Below are 27894 nucleotides of genomic sequence, written 5' to 3'. Positions count from 1 at the left end.
AGTACCTTTAACAAACTGCCCTCAATTCATCTCCCCTGGCTTCTTTCCATCACATTTTATCAACATATTCAAAGTGAACATTAAAAGCTCTTTAGTACCTTGCTACATTTGTTACTGCTGAGCAGCAGTAATTGCCAAGTAAGATATCTATCTGCCAGAGCCTGCTCATGCCTGAGACAGTGGAGGTCATGTTCTGGAAAAGTTCGACTTTGAACTTTTCCAAGTTACTAATTCCCACTGAAGTTACACACATGTATAAGACAACTGAATGGCACAGAAAAATGGAGGTGAAAAATCAAAGGTGCAGCAGAGCTGCCACCTACCCCAGCACAAGTTTTACTTCTGAAACTATCTGAGCAATTTTAGGAATTTGTTTGCCCCATTTTCAAATCATGTATCTGAAAAACAGGCTTTGAAGCTCGAACATGCAGAGGCCACCTCGCAAGATGCCAGGAGCTCCAGCACACAAAGCACCAGCACCACAGAACCACAGCGACCAAACCATTACAGCACATCACAGAAAACAGCTCGGCCGTGGAACCAGTCCTGAGCAAGTCAGTCTTGCCTGAAGATATCCTTACACATGCAGTAAAGCAGATTTAAAAACAAACAAACAAAAAAAAAACCCAAGCCACCACAAACTCTTTGATGGCACTTTCAGCCAAAAACGTGACTTGAAGAATTCTACTTTTTACATTTCTTCTTCAGCTATACATGTTATGGCATAAGAGTTAAGCACCGTGTCAGTAGCTAATGTCACTTGATAGCCTACTAAAGCTTTGTTAAGCATGAGGATTTGCATGCTATTATCAACAACATCATAAACTTCCCAGACTTCTGCAAAAACCTCCTGGCTGCCATTAAACTGTTAACACTCTCTTCCCCCCGCCCCCCCCCCCTTTTTTTTTTTTTTTTTTTTTAATCTCAGTTGCTGACCAGACAGCATCACATTTTGCCTTTCCCGCTCTGGCTGCTGCTGCACGGCAGTGCTGCACTGGGAGCCCTCTCCTCTCCTCCACACGACACAGCCGCTCAAAAACCTCCCCTCCTGCCCACAGGGCTGCAAAACCAGCAGGACCAATCCTGCCTCCAAGCATTCCCCCTACCATCTACAGAGCAAGCTACAGCACCGGCGCAGGAAGCGTGCCGAAAGCACAGCAGCTGCCACCAGCGCAGCTGATGTTGCTCTCCCACTTTCAGTGGGCTTGGGGAGCGAAGTCCTGACCTCAGTACCTCCTGTCGCCCCTCCACCTCTCCCTTCCTCGCCCAGCCTCTTAAATCTTAAATCTTTTTAGATTTAAATCTTAAATCTTAGATTTAAATCTTAAATCTTTTTCAACTGTTACTGACAGATTGGCTAGCAGGTTGCTGGGTTTTGTGGGGTTTTTCTGAGCACCCATCATTAAGCCCAGCTCCAGATTAAGCCCTTATCCAGGAGGACTCAGTCTACAAAGACAGGCACAGTAGTGAGACACAGACACCAGAAGATACTCATCACACAATAAGGGAAAAAGTTATCTCCTCGAAAAATAAAAAGTTTGAGCAAAGATGACAGATTTGTATGCAGGTATCTTTGGGCTGGATACCAACAAGTAAGGTGAAACAGGAGGAAAATGAATGGCCATGATGAAGAGGGACAAGATGGGGGGGGGGACCAAAAAACAAACAAACAAAAAAATCCCAACCGTAAAGGGTTGTAAAGGGTTTTAAAAGGTAAGGGAAAAGTTATCTTGATGCGTCTCAGGTAGATTTGATGCAAGGAGCTGCTTTCCGAGTAGAAAGGAGAAACAAGAGTAGGTCAAGAGCAGCAAAGACCCAGTGAGAGCAGTGAACCATCACTGCTATGGGCTCGTTTGCTGTGCAAGCACCAGTTGTAGTGAAATGACATGAACATCCAGGAAAGAGCAAGGCAGTTATTGTACAGCACAGCGACAATCAAAAGAAGGATGGATGAAACACACAGAAAAGACTGTATCTATAGATATATGAAAGTATAATATATATATATATTTTTTATATATATACACACACACACAAACACAATATAGTGCATTTTGTAGTCACTTACAAGAGGGATCTGTCCACCTTCAATCTTTTTTTTCCACAATGCTGATGTGCTGAGACCTGGGTTGTTTTTCCACTTGTTTTGACTTGTTACAGGGGTTTTTCTGTTGTTTTGTTTTGTTTTTCCTTTGTGGTAAGTATCCCCCTCATCACTCTCCTGTGTGTTCCCGTTAGTCTGCTTGTGTCCGTCTACTGCCAGCTGTCTTACTCTTAAGACTCTAAGGAGTTTGTTCGTGGACCACCTATCATAAGGGGATCCTGACCTATGACCAGGGCTTGTACAAATAAAACAAATAAATTATTTGAAAATGAAACATTTACAATGCATTTATGGACAATATTCTCCAACAGAATAAGAAAAACACAGCTCAACTCTGTGATGATGCAGAACCACTGATTAACATAACTGAATAGCTTTTGTGCTCTCCAAGCAGATTAAACAATTTATAGTCACTGAGTCTTTGGACAGACCCAGATGCGGACATCAGCTTCTCTTCGAAGGGACCACCCATGTACTCCGTGTTATTCTCCGTGGCCTTTTGATCAGGCACTACTGTTAGCAAAACTGAAGTGTGCTTTGGGTACCTATTTAATTATAACAAACCTGTATGAAAGATCTCAGTGAATGGGTTGATCATAGTATTCATACTTTCTGAAAGACTTACTGAACAGCAATAATCCACTTAGATGCACTGTAACCGATATAATTCAGTATAAAAACAGAAAAAAATAGTTTTAAAACTTCACTTTTCTAATTTCAGTTTAACAGAGTACTGATGCACTAAACACAAATACGGTAAAGTGTTCATGTATTTGTTATCTGGAGAAAAAGATCAAAATTGTTCTTCCTCACTTCATTCTAGTAGAATCACTGACAGAAATTACATACTCCCCAAAGTCAGCCTCTCCGAGATTTCAGCTCCTTGTCAATGCTATGCTACAATTTAAGAGTTAAAACCTGAATCACATTTTCATCTGTTTGAGATCATTATCCAGGTAAAATCTGTAATTCTTTAAAGTGACATGATGTGAGGTACATCTCATACCACTCACAGTTTGTACAGATGATAATGAAGGGAGCGCTTTTTGAAAAAGAATAACTACTATCTCCTTAGCATTGACATTAAATCAAGCTTTATGCCTCTGAGCAAAAAGGCAAAGGATGAAAAGCTAGTAATTTCTTTGGTTGCCTCTCACTTCACTCCCAAATGTGGAAGGGTAATAATTGTCTCCAGTTACTTACTTATGCAAGAACTTTTAAGGATAGCCATCTATAAAGAATGCTTCTCGTAACTATCCTGTGTTTACTTACAAATATATGCACACCATTTTTCAATGTCTCGATATGAAAACTAATACCAGTAACTGAACCATTTCAAAAGCAGACACGCATTTTTCATACCCAACTTCAGATACCCTGTGGGTAAGTTTTCAGGCTAACTTTACTATTTCAGTAAATGAGCTGAAACAACTCTGCACCTCTAGACCGCACCCAGACTGTCTCAAGCCAATCTAATACAACCTCTGGTTGTAGTACCTTTACAAGAATGTTCTTCTCCCTCAAGTATTATCATCAATATTTGACTAAGAGAAGAATGAACACTAAGACCATTTCCCAGATTTATACAGGCAACCCATAGCAGGGATGGAAAGGGAAAGCCTCCCATCTACACTCCTACGCTCCCCAGTCTTTACCTTCTTCTGCACGCTACTGCATTGTTAATTTATACCGGAGATGGAAAAAAGGGGCTAGAGGAGAAGTCAGTCACTGTTAAGTGAATTTGGAGAAGGCTGTTGCCCAATTACCTGGTTAGATTTCAAATCCCGAACAAGAAAGGACAGTGTAACAAGACCACAAAAAAAGGGAGAAAATTAGTCTCTGTGTGTATAACTTCTAAAAGGGAAGAGCTGGCAATAAGAGAGAAGGAACTTCTAAGTGTTATAAAGAATGCAAGTGTAAGCTTGAATCAATAGTTTCTTCTACATCGGGCAAGATGAACAATGCTGAATTCCTATATTTTCCTGGTTTTGCGGGGTATTTTTTTTCTTCCCAGTGAAGTTACCTATTCTCTTACGCAGTGAAATGAAAGCAGACAACGCACCAGAGTCTGCATGTCATTCCTTTGGTATCATCTGCGTTTTTTAAGACAATGCAGTTACACACATGAATGGAGGCCTCTATTTACCTGCTCTGCTTTTACTACTGATGGGGAAGCAATCTCAGCTCAAATTTTCAAGTATGTCGGGGGGGGGGAAATCAACTTTTTTTAACTTGAAGCCCAGACATAATGATAAACCATGACAATGGGCAATTTGTATGTGTACAGCCATCTATACCACACTTAACTAAGCACCAAGACTTTAAAACCCTGAAGAAAAGTTATCTTTAAGTATCTAAGAAAAGCAGTCAGCAAAGGCGGCCCCCAGACTGTCTACAAACTACAGGATTTTTCACTATTATAAATCCAAACAAGATGATGAAACTACAAAAGAATAACTTCAGTTTAGCTACAGTGACATTCAGGACACAGTGACAGAAATACCACGCTCCCCACAGAAAAAGCTGCTAGTGACAGAAGTGGATATCCACTTGTACCGAGAGTGAAACTCCACTATGCAATGCCCCGGCTGCTTGCAAATTAAAACGACCTGGCTTTTTTAAAGCACAGTTGTTTCAAATAAATCCCTCAGTGGCTGTTTTAGATTTTTGACATGCAGTGGTTTATTTCCCTTAATAGATACTCCTCTCTCTACTGTGTAAACAGTGAGAGCTTCACTGTTTAAACTTCCAGTAAATCCAAGATTAACATACTGTTTTTTTTCCCATGCCACAATTTTTTGTATATTTGTACCTCCACTCCAGCACCTGAGAACCTCTGGTTCAGAGCACTGTGCTCTCCAGACCTCTGCAAGGATGGAGCTACTTCTGCTACTGCGCAGGAAGGGAGACAGAGCCAAGAGAAGAGGGCCAGATGCTGCACAGGTGCACAGCTCTGGGCAAAGAGCTGCTCTTACACCCAACCAACACAAGCATACCGCTGCGGAGGCACAGGCTCTTCGACTGTGAATTACAAAACTCACCAATTTAAATTTTCAGTATTCCCCATGCACAGAAGGCAGGCAGTACCCTGGCACTGCCACTGCAGCACTTGCAATAGCTTAACTCTGCTGAGAAGCACAACCCTGCTCCCTCATTCCCTGGTATCATGTGAGTGCACCTGGGTCTTGCTGTCCTTGGGTCTTCTCTGTTATTATTCGTTATTCTCCCAAATAGCCTGTTGGCAAGTGGGCACCCAATCAGTTCTCATATTCACTAGGAAGCCTCCAGATGCCATGGCCCACTCTGCCTCCCATTAGTCCCACACCAAAAGCCACTCCTTTGGTTCTCCACTGGTTCCTGCAGCTCCCCTTTCTTGCTTGCTCATCTCTTCCCAAGGACTTGCTCCTTCCGTAACTCTTCCCCCCCCTTTAGTTCAATGACTGATTCAGTTCAGGGAAAAAAAAAAAAAAAAAACAAAACAACACACACCACGAAAACATAAAACAGCTTTAGCTCAGTAAGAAGCTGATACTCCCCTTCCCTCCTCCCCATTCCCACCTCCACCGCAGCCCACCCCACACAGAGAAGTACTTACTACAATGCAATTAAAACCAGATTCCTAAGTCTTGTCCCCATTCCTAAATCTTGTCCTGAAAATCTCAACATTCCTAAGTTTGGGACTGTCAGTATGACTAAGTGAGGTGCACTGCGGTGTATAAACTGCCTCTAGCAAGCCTGGAGAATGGTATAATTCTTATGTATATAGAAAAGTCATCGTTCTTGGAAACAGGGCCAACTGGTCTTAACCAGCTTCACTCTTGTTTTTATATGGCCACCCCAGCTGCATTCTAAGTGCAATCTACATGTGTTGCAAAGCGATTTTCTTGACAACATGCTCATTTGTACATTCTACAGTATTTCACAACACCTTTAATGTTTCAGTTCAGAAAAGCTGGCCAAGCAAACACATTTCTCATTTTGCACGGACATGCTTCTGCAGTTTGCTAACTGAAGAGGATGCCTGCCAGTATCTCAGATTTTTTATTTTTTTTTTTTTTAGAGTACATTAAAACCAGGCTTTTTCCACAGGACTCCATTTGCCACATGAATCCTCCCCTCTTAAACCCAGTATTTCCTATTCTCTCAGTAACTTCACCATTTACATACGCTCAGTCTATTACACTGCTGTTCGGTGAATTTATTTTCAAGTCGTGCAGGCTGCAGATTTGAATCCAGACCAAGTAAATCTGACACACAAAGTCCAGAATAATTAGTTCTTTTCAGTCAGTGAGGAGGACTCTGTGGGCCTTGCCAATTCCACCATCAGTTCTCTTCCTCGCCCCCTCCTCTTCTTAGAGGAAGCCATTTGCCCCCTGGCGCTAACCTCCCCGGGCAGCCTGCGGCAGTGACAGCTCCGTGACAAGCACACACTGCAAGACATGAAAGAGCCGATTCTGATTCGAAGGAGAGGACATCTCCAACTGACCTCCATACTAACGTCTCTCGTTCAGAATCACAGAATGGGTTAGAAGGGACCTTCGAAGATCATCTAGTCCAACCCCTCTGCCATGGAAAGACATCTTCCAATAATAGATCAGGTTGCTCAAATCCTCATCCAGCCTGAGCTCGAACACTTCCAGTGGCAACTTCAGCATCAACATGAAGAACGTCTTGTCATGGAGCTGAAAACAGAAGTCTCCATCTTTCCTCTAGTAGAAATAGCTTGCTCTTTCTTTCATCACACCCGGCTACAGAGAACTCAAGTGCTCTGTCCAGAAAGCTTTAACACCTTGTAGCTCTCATGCCCAGTAAGAGAACCGGCTGATAGTCAGAGATTCACACACATTACACACTGAAGGTAAGTAAGAAAGAGATTCCTTGAATTGATATTTCTCTTTATCCGTGACTAATGTCATCTCTCACTTCTTTCATCACTTTACTCCCAGAAGTCACACAACCTAGAGTAAGAGCCAACGTATCTGAGGACTGACACTAATGCGTGTTGGAGCTGCTCTGGAGCCACCACAAAGCTGAGAGATGTTCTGAGCCTCCAGTATTATACAAGCAACAGCTAAATAAATATCACATAACTATTTCTAAAAATCTACCTATCCTTGCTAGAAACAACGAGAAGTCTACAGCTCCAAATAGTATCAATATTCTTCCAGAAAAACACTGAACATTTAAAGTTCCCCTGATGTTTCTACAGGACTGAATTTTTTGCAACTACCAATTTACTGGTGACACCCTAGAAAATCAGAAGAAATTGGAAAAGAGCAATATGTCTAAGGGTATATTTTTTCCCAACTGCTGCCTTAGAGGCTGCATACCTTACTTATATGGCTACTATTCTAATGACTTAAAAAGTGAGTGATATTCAGAAGACACTCGTCATATTATGAAATGAAAGAATCCAGAATAATCCTCTCTCTTCAAATAAAAGCAATATCACACTGCCATCTCATACATTACCATCTTTTATTTTTATATTCTGAGAATTCTCTATACACCTTCACTGCAGCTATCCCTTCTTCCTTCTAAGTAAAGAACAGTGACTTCTCTCCAGCTTTCACCTGGAGGTATTTATCTTGCAATCAATCCTGCAGTATGAAATTCAGTTTGTATTGGCACAATGGCTTCACATAAAAACAATTACAATTTTAGCAGAACTCTTATGCTGCAAATCCCTGTTCCCATCTTAACTGACTTTGCAGTAATCCATGCAGTTTATCTGGTTACACCAAGAGCCACAGTTCATTTGACATAATTATCTTCCTTCTCTGTTAGTATCTATGTCTGACATCCTAAACCACCATACTCACTTTTTTTGATGCATGTTCACGATCCTCAACAAATGACTCAGTATACCTGCTGTTCTGCCTTCAGCCATACAAAACTCTACCTTCTGCTTTGATTATCTGTGGACTTTAAAACAAGCAAACAAACAAAAAAACACCCCACCCTAAGACTCATCAAGCACTTCCCTTTCTCAGCCTTCCTTCTGCAAACACCTTTTTTTCATGATTTACTGACCTCCTCTTCAGCTTAACGCTTCTGTGCACAAGTTTCCAACAGCCGGAGTCTCCATGGGATTCTGCATCACTGCCATTTTCCACTATGTTTTTTCTACATATGCACTTTCTTTTCATAGGTCCCCAATTTCCTCCTCCCGTTCATTAATCTTTCTGCCATCTCACAGCTTCTGCCGCTGTAATCCATAGCCATTGCAGGTGGCAAGGCAAGGGCAAGCTGCTTTCATCCGCTAGAACCAGCCACTGAAAAACAATACAGCTGAATTCTTCCTTAACACCCACATCAGAGACAAACATCCTTGTAACCCTCAGGATGTTAAGCATTATTTACAGAAGCCTTCAGCAAAGCTTTTCTCCTCAGTTAAACTGGCTTGATGAGAAAAGCAGCATCGCTTGGCCCTGCACGGAGGGCTTTTGTGGTCTCCTACTTGCTCTTAAGGTTAAGTCCCACAAGACATACAGCCCATAGATATAGCTGTCTTACCGGTGACACAGTGACCTACAGGTTTCAGTGGTCCTTGCTTGCCTACACTACCAATGCCTCTGGACATTAAGGACGTGATCACTACAAGTACCTGTGCAGCCGCCTGCCTGCATCCCACCTCCTGCTTCCAGTGTAAATCCTCCTGCAGCCCCAGATGTAGGCAGACCTAGATTCCTCCTGCCTTAATTAACGTAGCCACGTAAGGCTACCTTAGGCCACTCACCATAAATGCCACTTACCATAAACACCTTTATAATCACCAAGCAAGGCACAGTTTATAAGGAGTAATAATATTTTGCATAAAACATGCAATACATTTTGGGGGAAAAATCCAACGGTTTGAGACATACAAAGCTTTATCCAGGTCTAAAACAGAAGCACAGGCTTGCAAGCTCATGTTCTTTCCAAGTACATCATTTGTTCATCATAATACATCATACCTCCTTAAAACCTGTGCCTTGCCATCTTCTCATGGCCATGAAACAATCAGCACTACAGCCAGCAGACAAACACACGTGGGATGGGCTTTTCCCCAGGGAAATCCAAGATCTCATCTCTGCTCTGGAGGAGTTCCTCTGGATTAAAAACACCAGGGATGTAAGGCTGTCACACTCCTAACTTCGGGAACAGCTAGAGGTGCTTCCTGCCAGCAGCACTGGTGGCTTCCAACCACTTGGTCCGTTCCTGCACAGCCATAGCTGTTTTGGGGGATGAACTGGGAAAATAACCCCAGTTAAGAATAAATCAGTAAAACCCAAGAAGTTAGGGCAGTTTCTTGATCTAATCCAGTCCCCTGACAGTGGAAGCAGTATGAGTGACGGACGGACAAGAACCACAGGAGATGAGTGACAACAGGGACCACATAAGCCAGCATTGACACTAAGAGAAGCACAAATAAAACCACAGCCGGCAGCACCTTGGTTAGATTGACTAAACCAAGATCTGTTCCTCGCTAATGAGCACACAGAAGCGATCTCTATCCACTCTGTATACAACTCGGAACTCTGAACATGTATGCAACACTCTGCTGTATGCTTTTTCTCCCATACTGATGCCCCTTTCCACGCCCCCAGCATGAACCTAACAACAGCGTCAGGATAATCTAACACCATGCTCCAGGGATAAAGGAGCTTTCGTTCTGAAAACCTTAACAAGCCCAGCAAGACCATATTATGATCAGCAGCCTGTAAAAATAAGTGTATATGAAAATTCCTATACAATAAAAATAAGTTATCTGGTAAATGTAATTTACTTAGGCTTATCACACAATGTCTTGCATAAACACAACAAAGAGCATTGAAACCACTCTCCATGCAGTTTAGAAACACTTACAAGACATGAATGATGATTTACAGTGTCTAACTCCACCAAGAAGAAAATGTTCCAGGTTGCAGTCCATCAGTTGTGAGTAAGGCACTAACGACCTGATTTTTAGGAGCATTAATTCATTAACTCCAGCAGGAGTTGGGTTGTTTAACACAGGTTCAGCGCTCCTTATCCAGCAAAACTCTCACAGATTCTCTCCAGTCCTCCAGCATCCAGAATTAGCTATTACACCAAGAAACACAGAAATCCAGAATTATTATAAATACGATTTCATGGACACGCAGTAACTTTCAATCCGGCCTAAACTCTTCAGAGTTATTAATTTAAAAGCCTGAACCAACAGTTTAGGATTTCCTCTAAGCTGCAGCTTTCTCAAGTCAATATTTGTAAATCATGTTTCACGTTTCCAAGGAAACCAAGTGGGTAATACCTCCTGCAAACAGCCTCCTTCAATATACTTTTCATGGCTACAGGGCTCATAGAAGTTATTCTCGGTCTGACAAAGGAAAGAAGTTACACTTTTCCTTGCATCTTCCAAAAAAAACATCAGCCTGCAGAAGCAACTGAAGCCATGTATGTAGCAAGCATCTACAAAAATCCCTGTGGACTTTGCCATCTGAAGCACACATATAATAACCTGTGTATTACTCAGTTTTTCTATGTATTTTTCCATTGGTAGATCTAAAAGTATCTAGGGTAAACAGCACTGCATTTATTTTTGCACATGCAAAATTGAGGCACTTCTGAAATGACTTCCAAATTATCAGCCAGTACACTACCTATGGAGGTCTGAACATATCTCACTACCCTCTCTAAAAATACATTATGCATCTCATGGTAAAGTTCAAATGTCAATGAAGATAGAGACCAAATCTAGGGATAGAGTAGCATGTTATAACAGAATGCTGGTTACTTAATTTTTTTTCTATTATTTTTCCATTATTTTTCTTACTTGACAGATTTAAATCAATTTAGGGCATGACTAGCTTACTGCATCCTGCAGACATAAAATAAACGGTGAGGCGCACAAAATATACTTGAAGTAATTTCGTTGATGGGATCTTTGGAAAAAGCAAGATTACCAGCCAAGCAACAATGACATAATATCTCTATCTGAAGAAGAGTGGAGGAAAAAGTAAAGCCTGACGTTAAGTAGAAATAACAAATCCATGAATTCCACTTTGATTAATGTGAAGACTTAAAACTTTAAAACAAAATGCCTGTAACAGTATTTTTGTGCTCTTGCAAACTAAAGGCAGATCAAAGCAACAAAGAAATCCATTTTCCTGTCTGTTAGAAGTTCTGTAAGACTTCTGTTTCCAAAAAGCTGGGTAATGTGCTTTTAAATGATATACTTAAAGAGCACTACGTGTCCAAACATCCTTGCTGAAAAACAAAGACTCTGAAGTTTCACCAGAAGAATCCAGACTAGAAAAATACACATCGCGCACTCACATCTGCTCACATTTACCTACAAGATGCCCTCGACAACTGTTTAATAGACAAAACACATATCCGAAGTTCCTCAGGATGTCACGTTTCGTTCGCTCAGAGAAACTCGACACTGGATAAGACACGGATGCTCTTCGGTGGCTCAGCGTAACAACAGAAACATCAGCCCTTCAAGAAAGCACCTCGACCTCCTCCTGACGCAACAGGTATCGAGCCGAATCCGTGGACTTTGGCTGTAGCAAAATTTACCGTGTCCAGCACGAATCCGCAGCCTACAAAGATCCACGTTCAAGAACGCCACACGAAATAAACCTGCAGCTTCTCAACGAGCCTAGAAGGAGCAGCCAGGAGACTCTTTTGACATTACAACAGAGGATTGTTCAAACAACAAAAATGAACCCATTACAACAGAATCACTTTACACAACATGCCAGGCATCACATTAGCTACGTAAACTTCTGTGGCGAGCAGTGAAAACCAATTTCTGTCTTACAAAACGTCTCAAGGTTGTCTGCAGTATAAGAAACATCATTCCAGAGCTGATGACTGGGATATTAGTAATGGACAAGATCTTCAGTACATAATAACTAGTGCTGCAATAAGAGAAATCCATGTTGCATGGAAAGTATATTCAGCAGCAAATAGTTTTCAAAAGATCTTAAGCCACCACTGAGCAACAACGGGCTTTCTTTTTGCCATTATTTACTAATGAAACACACACACACACACATTTACTTTTCCTGGGCCATTTATGTCCTCCACTGTCCCCTTAATTTAGTAGTTTCTCTTCCCTGCAACCTGCCTTCATCCCAGAGAAGGGCAACTCACATCGAGTCCAACAGCACAACTGGGAAACAGATGGGAAAGAGCAGAAATACTCTCCCAAGATCCTGAAGCCAGAACAAACACGAGGACACGTACCAAAGGCAGCCCTCACCCGAGGGCAAGGAGAGGAAAAGGCCCAAGGGACCCTGCCGCTAGCCTGCAAGTGAAGTCACGGTCACCTCGAACCGCACGTGTCCCAGTTGCAGAAGAGCAGGACGCAATGGCACCTGACAGCCTGACCTAAACGGAGGAAATGGAGTCGCTTTCCACGTGGCAACTTGTGAGGTACCACAAGTTCTCCCAAAGGTAACGCAAGACACCAGCACTGAGACAACACGTGCAGCTCCGACTGCCTGCTGCACCGACCCAGAAACCAAGGGGTTACTGCTTCACCGCAGTGTTTTCAGGAACTGCTGCAATAAATCTTCAGCAGAAATTCAGGGCTCCAGGGATCTATAACATGCTATGTCATCTATAACATGGAAATATAAATTAAGGGATGGCTGTTTTTTACATTTAGAATTGTGTGCAATGGAAACTAACGCTGCATTTAAAAAAAACAACTTGAAAGTAAAAAAAGATTAAAAGGCTAATAGACATTACATGGAGAAAACAAGAGCAACATGACTGGTGAAGAACAACAAACAACATCTAAAAATTCCACTTTAGTAAAAAATGAAATCATTACAGCCTTTGCAGAGAAAGCATTTTAAGCTAATGACTGCGAACGCTTTAGGCTCACATTTCTTCTTTGCCATGCGAAGAGCTGTACTCAGAAGACAAAGTTCAAAAGCTCCGTAGAGAGCTGTTCACGAGCCTCACACACCACTGCTGGACTGTAAGGGGCTATTTCTTAATAAACTGGTGGTTCATAAAGAACATAAAAATCATGAATAGTAGTAAACCCAATGGAGGAAAGCACACACCTACTTCAAGCACCCCACTACAAGCCTACACCAAGACACTGCAGTGTGCACTGGAGAAGAGTTTGTCAGGAGGAGGAACTGGAGCAACCGCTGGGACTGTAACAAGTGACCGGAGGACGACTGGATTTTAGAAGGGTGATGTTTCCCCACAGACCAATTACTTTGGCAGTAGCGGTGCATGAGATGTGCATAAAATTAGCTTTACAATGTATTTCACTTTCCTTTTTTAAAACACAAATAAGTAAACACCCATTTGGGCTTCTCTCAAGAGCATAAGGAGATATTCTTCTGGCAAAGAGTCTCCATCGTGCCTGGATGTATTTCTAGCACTCTTTACCTGGTTCGTTTTCCTCTCGGGCAGCTTGAAGCATGAATAAAACATTTCCTCTGACCGGCACTTTTCAGTTTTCTGACTTGCTGCACAGGGCTACAGCGCACAATGGTCCTTGTTCCCAGCCCTGATCCTTCTCACAGGATCTGCGCTAGTTACGTCAGCTTGCAAAAAAAAAAAAAAAAAAAAAAAAAGGCACAGCCACCAAACTTCCTTTTCCCTCTTTGATGAGGAGGAAGGGAATTACATTTCCAATTGTACTATTTTTTTGTAACTCTGCATCCTACATCATTTTGCCTGGCTCCATGAGAAATACAAGTAGAAATGGAGTTATCACACTGGACAAAACTATGCAATGAAAAAGCTGGCAAAAAAAAAAAAAATTATCTTGCTTTGGCCTTGAGTTGCTATTTCAAGAAGTTAGGGAGAACGTAGAGAAGAAAAGGAGAAAGGCTCATCTTTAATTTGATTTCCTTATCAAATAAGGATCATAGTTTCAAAGTCAGAATACACAGAAATTAAGCTTTATTTACATAATGATATCTCCTTGAGAAGACTGAGGAAATAGAGCCGTATATACGTAAGCATGGAAGAAAGTCTCCAGAAAGGATGAAATAATTACAGGGAAGACCTCCAGTTTGTTCGAGTACCAGTAGGACTTCAATGATAAGAGCACTGCGAAAGAGCACAACTTCTGCAAGTTGAGCAGAGCTCAGCAAAATCACCGGGTATTCTTACTCACTCTCTTAAAACTGGTATGATTAATGAACAGCAGTTAGGAGGGAAAAAAATGGAGTATCCAAATAAGAGCGTTATTAAATTTGAAATGATCCTGGAAAAACACAGGAAGAAAAAACAGAGTGAGCAAGGGACAGAAAGGTCTGAGAAGTGCAGCACAAGGTAAGCACACCAAACACTGCGCCTGGGTGGTTCTGCTCAGCTGGCACCTCTAGCCAACGAGCATCCTATTTCGTACTTTAGATACAACACACTGAAGAGACATGTCCGAAAAGGCACCTGAGAAATGGGGTGTCAGCGTCATCAGCTGAGAATAAGTGAAATATTTGAAAAAGTTATTTCCATAGGCAGCTTCACAAAATGAGAATAGATGGCTACTCCTATCTTTTGACAATGTTTAATACTCCTGGAAGAAGCAGGCTAACCAACAGTGCTCCAAAACCTGTCTGGTAAAGAAATGGCTTTTTTCTGTAACACTATTATACGTTCTAATGAAAAATTCTGACTCTTATTTAAATTATTCAACAAAATTACATTTGAAATTATGAAACCGATTTACATTCCTTCTTTCATCAATGCTCAAGCAGTACTCATTTGCTGTTGAAGTTTCAAAGAAACTACTAACCTGATAAAAATCACAGATTAAACAAAACTGAAATGCAGCAAACTAATCAATAAGCAGGTGCATAGTAGAATATCTTCTTTCTCACAGCTTATTCAGCCACCACAGACCTAGCTCATTCAGAAGCTGAAAAAATCTACCGGGAGCAAAAGAAACTAGGTAAATGTGTTTTTCTCTTCCAGTCTTTTAATATAAACAATATGCTGAAGGCTGATACCTACTAGTTCTAAAACTCTCAATGACATTTTAAACAGAAACTATGAGTTTCTCTTAGTAACTGAGCATCATTTTTCCTTTATTTAACATAGAAGTTAAACACATACTTTTTAATAAGATTTTTAAAGTAACCTGGCACAGTAAAAATAAATCAAAATATTAATAAAAATCATTTCAATGATGTTTTCTACAGTTTATAGGGGTTCCAATTTCTATCTAAGTACAGCTGACAAAGTCAATAGTAAAATTAAACCATCTGGTAAATAAGAAACACATCATCATATTGTAATATTAAACATGCAAAAATGAAAACTCGGTAAACAAACATTAATCCACAAACTTCTTAAATATATAGGTATGTATACCTTTGGCTAAAAATTTGAGTATACTCTGCATAAAGACTATTTCATCTTCTGCATATCAGCACGCTAAACGTCACTTACGCGACAGACATCACTGGGAACAGAAAGATCAGTAAGAACTGCAGAAACCAAGCAAGATTTAAACTGATTGTTTAAATCAAGTTTTCCTGCCCGTTACTTTAAAGTCAAAACGATTTAAATCAATTCATCCTCTTGAACAGCCACAAATTAAAACACTGTTCAATTATGCAAACTCTGAAAATGAAGACGGAGAAGGAATTGACAGGAGACTGGTTGACCACTCACTTAAGAGACAGAGGTATAACAAGGTTAAGTGGCTTGAAGCCAAATATGTGGATAAATTCAGGGTACAAATAATGCATAGAGATTAGGGTAATTATAAACACTGGAACAGCTTACCAAAGACGACAGTTGATTCCCCATCGCATGAAGTTTTTTAACGTTACAACCGTGTATTCACAAAACGTTCCAGCTCCAAGAGACCATGCGTGCTTCGTGCAGGCCAAGGCGATACTCTACTGATGGCATTATTTAAATTGAATTAGATGATCATAATGATCTTTTCTGGTCTTCAAATCAATTAATCCACAATTTGATCCCATGTTGAGATCTTGTATTTCTTCTCACTTCACTAAGTCCTGCCCCCAGTGAGTACAGCTTCACTTGACTTTACAGTATGTTCCTTCTGCTATCTGCTTAAATGCCAACACATCCGCCACCGAATAAAGACTTTGAACAGAACCAGCCATCAACTGAAACCATCCTTTGGGATGGCACTGAACTCAAAATGCAGCTTTGCTCTTCAAATAAGACCTCAAACACACACTTTTCAAAGATTTTTCACTAAGTCATTGCAGACTTAAACTGTATTTTACATGCTACTCTATGGGGGGTACCTAACATGTTCTTTAGCCTAGCAGAGAGCTAGGAAAGGCTGCATCAGGCACCAAAAGCAAGGATGATCGTTTTAAAGCAAAACAGCCTAGAAGTACTCCTAAGCCACTGAACTAAGAGCTCAGTTTCAAGCTGGAAGCCTCCTACTAGACATACAGCACTAGACGGGTCTATAAAACCAGGGTTCATATTACAAACTGGGAGAACAAATTGAATTCGGCATCTGTGGCTAGATTTGAACTTGTTCATCCAGGCAGAAATCCTTAAAAGTCTTTGCAACTTACCCATTGGTTAAATGTGGCTTCACTTCTTCTACGGCACTTGCTGCGCTGTCAAGATGCTTTTAGGACACAATTCCTGTACTTGACACGGTTGCCAGTCCTCAAGCTTCATAAAAGCTGCGGTCTAGTTGTTCAACTTTTAAACTGAAAACACTATAATGTCTGACAAACGCTGACTGGAATTACTGTTTTAGATCATATCAAATGATTGCCATAGCATGTGTCTCATTTCTGCTCCCTCCTAGAAAAATTAATTTTACAGATTCTTTGATATAGATTAAAAATATAGATTAGAAATTGTTGAATTAGTTTTAACATTGTATAACACAAGGAGAATACTTCCACTGACTATTTTCATATTTCTAATACTTAACTGATATGAAAAGACGACTTTTCATGCTACCCTCACGTTTCTATTTATGATATCACAGCAATATCCAACGAGCCAGCCTGGACGCGGGACTGACCCTGGCTCGCTCTGGGTCTGCTGTAAGACACTCCAGCACCCACAGCCAAATGCAGGGGAGCATCCTCACCCCACCTGCCCCGCGCTCTGGCCAGCCAGAAGCCGCCTCAGAAAGCTGTGCTCTTGGAAAGGCAGCCCTGCTCAGAGAGCTTGCCAGTTAGGCACTTAAAAACTGAGAAAATATCCCTTACGCGGAGCAAGTAGCAATTTTAAGCTTATTTATATATGCTACAAATAGCATTAAGGGCCACTGGCTTCTTTGGTTGGATGGGTGGAAAGCCCAACAGTACAAGTAGAAAAGTTTTAAAGAAAAAGCAGGGGGGCGGGGGGGAAGAGTTGTTAAAAGTTACTACACCTTTCATGAAATGAAGGCGGCTTTAAAATAAAATAATCCAGGCTCTAGAAAATCTAGGCTCTAGAAAAAGGGAATAAAAATCAAAGCAGCGTTTTAATGTCAAGACACTGTTCTACTCAAGCCATCAGTGGAAGGGTTGTCAGAAAACGGGACTCCTCACCTGAAGAGGGGCAGGGCAGCGCTGTTGGCAAGCAGCAGAAGGCAGCACCACAGCCAAACACACCGTGATGGGAACCGATGAATGGGAACGTGATACATCGACTGCGGTCAGAATTCATCACAAGAAGAAACTTTCTCCTTTTAGTTTTAATTCCTCTTTTTTTTTTTTTCTTTTTTCTTTATTTCCTCCCCCTCTTCCCCCCCCCACATTCCCCCCCTCCTTTTCTTTTTTTCAGAAGAGGGAAAAGACATGTCAATGAAAGCCACACATACGTAGAACTTTAATATTATTAGGGAGGGATCTGAAAGTCCAAGTATTTTTCATTTCTGCTGATGGACTTCAGGCTATGCCCACAAGAGGACTTGAGTACCAAACCACTAAGCTCCCCGTGCTGCCCCTACTGAAGGAAGCCACCGCCTGGCTAAGGGTGCCTGCTATCACAAGGCACAGGGTAAGTTAAACACCAAATAACGAAAGCCAAGAGAAGAGCCCACGGAAACCGCTATTCGTTCTTCACCACCATCAAAACCTGCAGGGCCAGGAACGCTTCGCCAAGGACTTAAGCAGAGCAGGTCTCCTCTCACCTATCTTTAAACAAGTACAGTGCACGCATCCAAGTGTGAGCTAAACATCTGAGACCTCCTCTACTGTCAGCCAATGGAGAGGTTTTTCTGATGGTCTTTTGACCATAAGAATGATTCTGGTGTCATGATTTTAGTACATACCTCCGAGGCGAGGATGATCTAGCCTCCTCTTCTAGGGAAAGGACTGTATTTTATTCAAGCTGTCCACCAGAACTGACTCAGACAAGTGTCTGTGACTGCCATGCGTAGACTCAAGCCTCCCATCCCTGCCTAGTCCACATGCTGCTTCAGCATCGCAATGAAAAAGAAATATTGTCTTCCTAAATCCAGCAATACATGAAACCTAAAGGAGAGTACATCTCTGGGAAGAACAAAATAAATCCAGCTTGGATACTGGCTGGGATGCAAAGAAGAAAAAGTGTTCTAAACCTCATGAGCTTTTTCAATTTGTGCTATGTTTATACTTAATTGTTCGATGCGACTATTGTAAACTTTATCCCAATAGAGTCACAACCAAAAATTACAAATCTATCACCTTCTCAAATATAGAGGGTCCATAATTATTGATATATGCTCTTTAGACAAATGTCACAGACGTTTTAGCAAAATGTTGATTTAGCTGAATATAGATCTGGAAAGTAAAAGTGAAAATGGCAATGCTTTCCAAAATAGCAGCCTCCAAATCTGTCTGCCAACTAGACTGAGTTTGCACGCTCTCCCTTTCAAAAGGGGAAAAATGACCCACTTCACTCATTTTTTCCTTTCAAAATTCTGTTGGGCACTGTCTATACAAAGATTTCCTTGGTTAGATGGAACCAGTGAAAAATTAAGTCGCCTTGTAAAGGTAACCGATTTATAGAAACTGTAATGTTTTTCCCCACCTTTTTGTGCCTTTTTTTGGTGTTTTTGTGGATTTTGGGGAGGGTTTTTTTTTTGTTTTGGGTTTTTGGGTTTTTTTTTAAGAGAAATCTTTTCATTTCCCACTTAACCCAAATTTTCTTGCAACTACTGAAAGATTCCCTGAAAAAGGAACTGGAAGAGCTCCAACTACTGTCCAACACTTAAAAAGATTTTAAAGCGTCATCAATCACAGCTCTTTACATGCTCTTCTAGAGCACTGCCAACCCATACTTGAAGACTAACCCAAAACTCTTTTATGCCAGCATTGCACAATCAAAATAAAGACAGACACAAAAAAAAATATTTCTATATTATTCTGATTTTAAGTCAAGTTCTGCTCAGATTTGTGTCAGATGTTACTACATAATACAGCCATTATCTTTCTTCTTTTCCTAGGAAGAACTGGCAACTGATACCGGTAATCCTAAGTATCTCAGTGGCTACCTCAGATGACAACGTGTTATCACATCTGCTATAAAAGGTATCTTTAGCAGACCATCTGAAAACGCTGGTCCCATGGAAAAAAAAGGAATAACATCCACGGTAAATAACCACAGTCACAGTTATTCTTTGAAATTAATATTACAAATTCCTAATATTGCATTATTCCATTTAACAAACTTCAATCATTTCAGCTGAAATTCTCAGTGACTGCTTCTGCAAAGTTTGATTTGAAAGTTTTTGAGAACACACCACTCACTTCTGACAATTTTGGAAGTAGAAAAAAAGCTAAAAAATAATTCAGAACATTTTGTTTAGAAAGACTCTCCCTCATGGATCCATGGAAAAAGACAAAAACTGCTGGGGTTAGATAGCTGCCTTTACCTACGCCAATGCCAGTCTGTCAAGGCTTGAACAAAATACGCGAGAATTACAGCTCGCCCATGCTCAGGAAGGCTTCCAGAGCTCGCTGATAGCATCTCCGACTCTGCTAATGGACCTGAACTTATTTCCAGGCAGCTTGAGCTCTCTGCACATCACCTGCACTGACCTGGCCAGCCAACATCACTGTGCTTCCTGCACTGCCATCGGGGACCTATGAGGCTCCAGAAAAGAGATGCACCACCACCACCGGCAAAGCCCTTCTTGGCCAAGGCAGAGAAAAAGAAACTATTTAGGTAGTCAGCGGGCGGATCAGCGTTAGCATGCATAACCTTGTGCTCTTCACAGCTCTGACCGCTGGACAATGCCCCACGCTAATTAGGAAGCAGGGTCACTGCTTACCACATTACAGAGAGGGTAACGAAGTGGTTGTCCTAGGTGACATCTGACAAAACCGAGACCAGAACTCAGGTCTCCCAACACGATACATGATCTGATTAATTATCCCCTTTGTGGTGCTGATGTCCAAGGTCATGCATTTGATTGTTCTACATTTAAATGATGAGAACACGCTCACCCCACAGCCAGGAACAAAGCTCGGGATTTGTGAGTCCCATCATTACTCTGCTACGTAGCAAATACCATGCCAGCCATTAGCAAAGAGCATGCTTCATTCCCATCCTGGAGGCTGGTTCACAGGGAGGACAAAAGCTTGTTACTGCTAACCAGACATTCCTTAACTCAAGTGGTGCTGGTCTGCACTGCAACTCCAAAGCCTGTTAACGCCAGCACTACCAGCAACCCACAAAAGGGTAAACACCATTGGCACATGAGGGCATTTGCTTCAAGGGGAAGAAAAAAAAACAAAAAAAACCCAAAACCAAACTATGAACAAATAAACAAACCAGAAGATAAAAAAAAAAATACAGACAGTGCTAGCATTGCATTCAGAGGGTAGGAAATGCCAGTGTGCAACAGTCTTGGCAAACTTTACTCATTATCACCCAGCATGTACTTTTAATAGTCTTTAACCATGGGATCTCCCTTGACCCTAACACACACAGTTTTAGTTCTGATATACCTTAGCTCTTACATCCTTGTGACTTCAGTGAACTTAAAAAAAAAAAAAAAAAAAAAAAAAAAAAAAAAAAACCAAAAGGCATAAACAGCAAGCTAACACCTACACAAGTCCTACCCTTGTACCTGCAGCTGAAGGGGCTCCTCTGACACAGGAGCTGACGTGCACAGACGTGGAGTGCTTGAAGAAACATTGTCCGTATGAAGCATACAGTCCCTGAATATATTTCACATGACTTCATACATTCAGTCCCAAGTTTTACCATATATTTCAGTTGAGAAACGCTGGGATGGCCCATGCCACCATCCCTTCCCAAAAATGCAGGAAATGACAGAAATAGTTATAGGACCAAGGCACACCATAATTTAAAGTTGTCTTCTCCAAATCAAAACACATCATTTTGCAGTAGACATATATGCAAAAAATATTTGTATATTATAATTTGATTTTGGTTTAGACCAAAGTCTAGATCATGCTTTCTGATTAACACTACGAGATTTTACACTGAACTCAAGAAAGGAAAGTCCACACAAGCTCGGTGTTACATACAGTGTAGATACACTGACTTTCTGGCAAAGCCATGTTCATTTTTCCTCTTCCTTCTGTCTCTCAGTATTCTTTTAAGAATTCTCTGCTGCCAAAAGGTAAATAAAACTAATTAAAAAATACCCTACCATTTTTGTATTATAGTTACTGCTTGGGGAGCAAATACGAGAGCTCAGACTCAGAATAAACTTCAAATCTACCAGTCACACCAAACTTTGCAGAAGCATGAGAAAGTTCACAGGTTTTAGGGCACCAAGTCTAAGCAGATCTTCTGCACAGAAAAGAGCTTCGAAATGCAAACACAGCACCACTAGCGCAGTTGTTTGTTTGGGGTTTTTTATATATATATAAACCGAAAGAGACCACACAACTATCCTCACGTTGGTCCAATTTTACCCATGTCTGCAGCAGTGCCACATACATACCTTAGGTCTAGTCAATGCTCCAGTCAAGTCTGTCAACATAGGTCTATGCCTAGCTATAAACTAAAACAATAATTTTGACACTGAATCCTCAAATATAACTCTTGTGGCTCCTTTTTTTTTTTTTTTGCATTTAGTATCAAGTTAAAAAAAAAATCATTCAGTTGAAGCAAGAGGACTGTCTAAAGTTCAGCTGTTGAACACAGGGTAAGGTTACATCAAGCTTTTTCCACTGAAGAACAATGTTGAAAGTGTCCTTAGTACTACAATGCAAGAGCATTTATCTTTTCTAGCGTAAGCATGCATTTAATTTAAAAAAATTAATTTCTTTTTCACTGCATAGGAAGCATAGTCATTTCATGCTTTCAACATTTGCACTTCCAAGACTCAAAATTTGTCTTACAGATACAGCACAGCACACCTTGCACAAAAGGAAAGGAAAAGCCACAACCTGACTGCTCAATACCTTTCTTTACATCTCACTTTGAAACAGCATGCTCATTATATGTTTTCCTCTTAGCTGGGGAAAGTGAGCATGCTTGTGTTTGCAGCTCCTCCTCTTTCAAAGACGCACAGCTGCAGCTGTAGTAAACAACCACTAGTCAGGAGCTGAGAAGGTCAAAGTCTCGGTGCTGCATCCATTTCAGCTTTTCTAAAAATGAAATTTCCATTTAAAGAAATTAATTTTTTGTTTCATTTTGTAGTTATGTCAAGGAAAGGCAAACCACAACCATCCTCCAAAAAAACAAATCAAGATACAATACTTCAAAAGCCACAGGCAAAACACTTCAGCAAAAACAAGTATTTCCCCAGCTTTATTAATATACAAACACCTCATTCACAGTCTCATATTTTACTTGATTCGAACAAAGACTTGGTCAAAACCAACCTTGTACCGACAAGACCTGTTACACCACGCAAATGACACTTACTGAAGGGACGAGCAAGGAGGTCGGCCATCCTGAAAAGCGGCACCAGCGGCCCCGCAAGGCTCGCAGAGGTGGTCCGGCAGCCCGAAGCACACAGGCTACAGCACAACAACTCTGGGCAGGGTAGCGTAAGCAGGCATCGCCCACCCAGTGATGAGAAAAGGCACACACCTTCCCTTTATTTTATAAACTACCCAAAATCTGAACGACACGACACCCTTCTAGTGCTGAAACCTGCACCGAATTACGCAGACCTTCTGCAACCCTGCGGCGCGGCAGAGAGCTCCCCAAGCACCCGGCAGAGGCATCGCCCATTTTCCTCAAAAGCTTGGTCTGTATTTCTATTTAATGGTGGTGGGTACCATCACGCACCACCTTGGTCTGGGTCAAGAGGAAGACCGCCGCTACCACGGGCCTTTGCAGCCCAAGCCCTTCACTGACCCCCCTCTACCATCTCCTGGGGGAAGAGGAGCTGGTTCAGCCCTGCTGCACATCCAGGTCTGGCTCATCCCAACAGAAACAGCTGGCAGAGGCCTCCATGATTAGCCTGTCCTGGAGTCTTAAAGTTTATTTTTAAAAGTTGTTACACACAGTCTTCTTGAGCTCTCAGGGGCTTTTCCAGCAAAGGTTTTTCTACAAGAGAACGCAGGAAGGCCTGGGAATATTACCACTAAGTATTGCTGGGGAAAAAAAATAATTAAAAATACCTCATTTCCCATCCCCCCTTCTGTACACGTCTGATACTGCCTCACTATCAGAAGCAGCAACCAAACAGTATCTCCCACATCCTAAACTCCTTCCCAGCCCCTCCAGCACACGTGTAATCACTCATCAAATGCCCTATGGCATACCTCCTCCTCAAAAAGCCTCTTTTTCCCCACAGCTAGGGGACAGAAGAGAAAAATATTATTTTTTGCAGCCCTCTCTAAATGCTATTGACTACTCCATGAACTGGGGGGGGGGGACGACACACACAGAAGGGGGGGGGGGGGGGGGGGAGGCCCAAGTCACCTTGTAAAACTGCCAGTAACCTAAGGAAAAGGTTTGCCTAAAGAAAGGTGCTCCCCAGACTGCTCCCTCCTTCCCCCCCTCCCCAGCTCCAGGTACCAGACACAGGAAAAGAAACGGTGGAGGAAAAAAAAAAAAAAAAGGGGAAAAAAAAAGAGAATAGGGAAAATACCACCACTGTTGTTCTGGACGCAGCAGGGGCGAGCGGGTGGTGGTGCTGGCCCAGGGAGGGGTGCGCATGGGTGCTGCGCCCCGGCCGCCGAGGGGGTGATGTCATCCCGCCAGCCTCCAGCCCGGGCACCCGCTGCCGGCAGCTCCCACCGGCTGCCAAAGCCTCAGGCAGCAAAAAAAAAAAAAAAAAAATTAAAAAAAAAAAATTAAAAAAAAAAATTCCGCATGCAATGTTTCCCTCGCTACGGGTGGTCGGTTTGTGACGATAGGTGACACGGCGCCTTGCAGACAGCGGTTGCAAGTTGATTACGTCCCATTAGAAAGACATTCCCCCTCCCCCAGCACAAATAACATATAAAAAAAAAAATTAAGCAGACTCGGCTTATGCAGCCTTACGTCATTAATAAAAACGCTCCTATCGCCCCATCTGTGACCTATTCAGCACAGTTACTAATCCCACGCTAAGACCACTTTGCTGTTCCTGTACATTTCAGAGTTGGAGACCAACCAGAAAGCAGAAAATGGAGCCCATATGCCAGCGCTATATAAAGCAGCCTCGCAAAGTTGCCGCGAATATCTACCTGCCGTGGCGAGACAAAAAGGGAGAAGGAAAAAAAAAAAAAAAGGGGGGGGCGGGGGAGAAGAAGAATACCATCTATTTCATGACGGATAATTAAAAAAATAAATTGGTTTACTTACTTCTTCAGGGGGAGGGGGACTGCCAAAAGCTAGCAGGATTTTACAAGCTCGATATAAACCCTGATGCAAGTGAACTTCTCTTCAGTGCCTCCTACCAAACTGCTCGTACCTGCTCCCTAAGCGTGTAAAACAGCTATTTTCCATGCAAGCCCGTTTGTGGGAGCCGGGATCCGAAAAAAAAAAAAAAAAAACAAAAAAACGCTGTCTGGAGCGCAGCATCGCATCCCTGCAAACCACGGAGAGGGGGGAAATATAAAATAACCCATCTGGTTGCTCCTATCCGCCTCCCCCAAAATCCCGCACCACCGGTGGTGCGGGATTTTGGGGGAGGCGGATAGGAACCCAAATTTTATCCCAGCGCATTTACCCGGCTGCACCAGCAGCGAAAGCTTTCGGTGGGCTTCACAGGATGGGGCACGCATCTCCCGCAACCGCTCTGGGCACACGCTTTTAACGTAAATCCCAGCGGTTTGCTCCCCAAGCAGCGCCGGCCGACTTCTGGAAGAGCAAGTATTTATTTTATAGAAGATAATTGGTTTGGGAGAAGGTAATATAGCGTTACACTCCGATTTTTATTTTTTCCCCGCATATAGCGTTACACTCTGATTTTTTTTCCCTCCGTAGAGCGTTACACTCCGTGTTTTTTATTTTTTTTTAATATTTATTTTTATATATTAATTAATTTTTTTCCCGCCCCCCCCCCCCCCAAAAGGCGCAGGGGCCGCCCCCCCCCCCCCCCCGCCCGGGGACGGCAGCACAAAGGGCTGGGCGCTCCCAGCTCGCTGCTCATCACTCCTCGCTTACCGCTTTTTATCCCCCCCCCCCGCTTTTTTCACCGCCCCCCCTCCCCCCTCCCTCCCCCCACCCCCATCCTCCACCACCGCCGCCTAAAGCCTCAGCGGGAAAGTTGAGGGAAAAGTTCGGGCCGGCGGCGGGGGCGGCCCCCGGCCCCCTGCGCACACACCCCCCCCCGCCCCCCCGGCACCGCCGCCGCCGGGGCACCGGGAGGGACGAGGAAGAGGAGGGAGGGATGAGGAAGAGGAGGGAGGGCACCGCCGTTAACCGCCGGCTCGCCCCGGCGGCACTGGGTGAAGGGGGGGGAGGGGGGGGCTGCCCCCGCTTTTCTTTAAAATTATTTAACTTCGGTACAGGAGCGATTATTATATTATTTTTTTTAAAAAAAAAGAAAGCTGATTGGGACAACAGCAGGGAAAAATACCTACGTTAGCCGTTTATTCTGATAAGAAAGGGAATCGGCACAGACCTGAGCAGAAGCGGCAGAGCAGGAGAAACTGTTTCCTTCCCCTGACACAGGGTCCCCGCTCTCTCTCTGTGTCTGTCTCTGTCTGTCTGTCTGTCCGCCCCGCTCTCCCCGGGCACTGTCACACAGACACACACACACACACACACACACACACACACACGCACAGAGAGAGGCAGGGCACAGGCGGAGGCAGCCGGCGGCCGCGCTCGCCGCCCTCCCCGGGAAATGAATGGGGGCAGCCCGGGGAACCGCGGCGCTGGCCGCCGACTTACCCGCGTCACATGATGGGCCGGGGGCCGGGGGGGCTGGGGGTGGAGGCTCCCGGCGCCGCCTCGCCTCGCCTCACGGTGGGGCCGCCGCCGCCCCGCCGGCCGCTCAGACAAAGGGCCCGGTCCGGACCGCGGTCCCAGCTCCCGGCCCCTGCTCCGGCCGCGGCGGCCGCCGGTGGCGTCGCTGGCATGCGGCGCGTCCCCGCCCCCACCGGCAGCCGGGCGGGGGGAGGGGAGGGGCCGCGCCCCCGCCCCTCGGCCGCCCCGGTGCGCCGCCCGCCCCGCGGGGGTGGGGACGGCAACGCCCGGCCGCGCCGCCCCCCCGCCCGGCCCCGGCCCCGGCCCCGGCCCCGGCCCCGGCCCCGGCCCCGCCCGGCCGCGGGGGGCAGGGCAGCGGGGCCTCCGGGGGCGCCGCGGGGAGGGGCCGGGCGGGGCCGGCAGCGGGGGCGCCGAGGGGAGGCCCGGGGCGGGGGGGGAGGCTGAGGGGAGCCCCGGGGGGGGACGCAGCGCTGGGTGGTGGCGGCGCTGAGGGAGCCCCGGGGGGGGACGTGGCGGTCGCGCCGCTGAGGGGCGTCCCGGAGGACGCGACACGAGGGGTCGGGGACGGGGCCGCCGCGGGGAGCCCCGGGGGCTGCGGGTGCCGCCGGGCCGGGCCGGGGGCTGAGGCGCGGAGCAGGCGGCGGCGTCCCAGGGCCGCGCTGCCGGCGGGGCGCGGGAGGGCGGGCGGCGGGAGCGGCGTTGGCTCCGCCGCCTCTCTGGGCCGGCGGTGCCGGGCCCCGCAGTTACCTGGCGGGCTGGCGGGGCTGAGCTCTGCAAACCCTTCTCCTTTTTTTTCCCCCCCTTGTTCACAGGGGCGGGCTGCAGCCCGTGAGAAGTGCGTGAGGTGGGCTTTTTGCATGGAGGTCAGCGCCTAAACCCCAGTCGCGCCTCTGCAAGCTGAGAACTTCCTCTACGGGAAGGTTTTTCACACGTAAGGGCTGCAGATACTGGGCTGTAAAGGCTCTAGCAGCAACATAGACAGAAACGGATTCCCAAATCTTGAAGTTTGTTTAAAACACAAAGTCTTTTTATTACATGGATGTCTTAAAAGCAGAACTTTAACAACGTTAGGAAACAAAAATACAAATCCCGAGAGCTGGTGTTAAACTTTAGGAAGCAAATCTCTCTTTCTCTTCAAAAGCGTTCTTACACGTATGTGTTTACACAGTGAAATATTTTGGTGGAAAGGTCCTGGCCCGTGCCTGACCAGCGTCAAAGCTATTAAGCTGGCCTGACAGGTTACCCAGGGCTTCCCTTGCCTTGGAGAGCCTTTCCTTAGCGTAAGCCTGATGTGGCTGCTTTCTGCCTCCTCCCCTATGGTTCCTGTGAAGTAAACGCGGTGTGGCCAGAGTGCAGGTCAGCTTTGGCCAGCCCTGGCTGCTAAGATGGTTTCTGGGCTGTCTGGGGCGGGGGGACTGCAATTTAAGGAAGGTTAAGAGCACTGTGAATAGTCAGGGTGCCGTGCCCCACCACTCGTCCTCCTCAAATTCAAGCTCAGCTCAACAGCTCCAAAGGATCCCAGTCGTGACAATAATCTGGTAAACAAAATGCAAAAAGAGGGATCCCTT

The 27894-nt window shown here is 44.1% G+C and overlaps 1 protein-coding gene across 9 annotated transcripts in view; it reads right to left on the bottom strand.

Moving 5' to 3' along the window:
• The window catches only part of KLF12 (KLF transcription factor 12), a 247864-nt gene extending 221543 nt beyond the window's left edge, over positions 1 to 26321 (bottom strand). For 4 of the 9 annotated variants that reach the window (XM_087757468.1, XM_087757477.1, XM_087757479.1 and 1 more), the window contains exon 1: positions 26291 to 26321. The gene's annotated coding sequence lies outside the window, so the exon portion shown is untranslated. Of the gene's footprint in view, positions 1 to 9952; positions 9972 to 15838; positions 15861 to 24754; positions 24889 to 26018; positions 26200 to 26290 lie in introns of those variants that run through there. The other 5 variants (XM_087757470.1, XM_087757469.1, XM_087757472.1 and 2 more) reach the window with 4 other exon arrangements.
• Positions 26322 to 27894: the final 1573 nt, after the last annotated feature.

This window comes from Nipponia nippon, unplaced genomic scaffold, assembly GCF_047370975.1.
Source record: "Nipponia nippon isolate SJK-2023a ecotype South Korea unplaced genomic scaffold, ASM4737097v1 scaffold_2, whole genome shotgun sequence".
Taxonomy (NCBI): domain Eukaryota; kingdom Metazoa; phylum Chordata; class Aves; order Pelecaniformes; family Threskiornithidae; genus Nipponia; species Nipponia nippon.
Note: the sequence above shows the minus strand (reverse complement) of the source record. Positions and strands in the feature narration are given on the sequence as shown.